Source organism: Geospiza fortis, unplaced genomic scaffold (genome assembly GCF_000277835.1).
Source record: "Geospiza fortis unplaced genomic scaffold, GeoFor_1.0 scaffold601, whole genome shotgun sequence".
NCBI lineage: Eukaryota > Metazoa > Chordata > Aves > Passeriformes > Thraupidae > Geospiza > Geospiza fortis.
The window spans coordinates 148,030-149,279 of NW_005054566.1; positions in this window are offsets into that span (position 1 = coordinate 148,030).

The window sequence follows — 1,250 nt, forward strand, 5'->3', positions numbered from 1 at the left end:
TGGCGAGGCTCTCCCAGCCTGTCCCCATCCTTGGGATGTTCTCCCGCTCCAGGGCCCCCAGGTGCTGCTCCCGGCCCGGATTTGGGGCATTCACTGCCCCAGGCTTGGCCTGGCTCTTTGGGGAGCCCTCGAGGCTGGGCAGGGCTGCACAAAGCTCTCACTGTAATTAAGCAGAACAAGAGACCGAGTTGGCTCCTCTGCTCTGCCTCAGCGAGCACAAAGAGGAGAAAAGGCCCGAGCCAGACAAATAAAACCAGCAATAAAAGTGCACCGGGAGATCCGTGGAAGGATTTTTCCTTGACATGCACGCCCCCAACAAGTGCCACATGTCCTGTGTATAAATAGCAGCTGCCCAGACTTGCTTAATCATCCCATTGTTGCTTCATAATATTAATTAAACATTCCTCTGGGATTGTTTGCATCCTAATTAAGCAGGGGAACTTACAAAAGACAGCGAAGAAACCAAACAAGTGCATGCTGGGGGTGCAGTTTCGCTGAACCGTGTGCAACTGTGTTTAAAAAACCCATGAAAATGGCAGGACTGGGGGTGAAAGCATTTTTAGAGCCACCAGTGCTGGGGAACGTTTGATAACGGTGCTGGGGATCAGGAGCGGCTCCGGGATCGTGGGGAGGGAATCCCAGAGTGTGGGTGACAATATTGTATTGTACTGCAGGTGACAATATCGTATTGTATTGCTGCTGACAATATCGTATTACAGGTGACAATATTGCATCATACCGCAGGTGACAATATTGTATTGTATTGCTGGTGACAATAACGTATTGTATTGCTGGTGACAATATCGTATTACAGGTGACAATGTTGTACCACAGGTCACAATATTGTACTGCAGGTGACAATACCATATCACAGGTGACAATATTGTACCATGGGTGACAATATCCTATCTCAGGTGACAATATCATGCCACAGGTGACAATACCGTATCTCAGGTGACAATACTGCACTGCAGGTGACCCCAGCTCCCCAAGGAGCCGTTCCCAAGGGACAGGTCCCCAGGTCCCCCTGGCCCGGGGGCCGGGCTGGTTTCCCCTCCCTCCCTCCTCTGGCAAAGACTCCAGGACATTGTTCCCGGCTCAGACTCGTGCACCCTGCAGGGATGTGCTGTGAATTACTTCCCAAATTATGTGAGTAATTAAAATCAATGAGAGGGTATCCTGTTAAATAACGTAATTAGATGAGCACAGCAGCGAGATGAGTGCAATGGTGGTTTTGTTCTCCTGCCTGG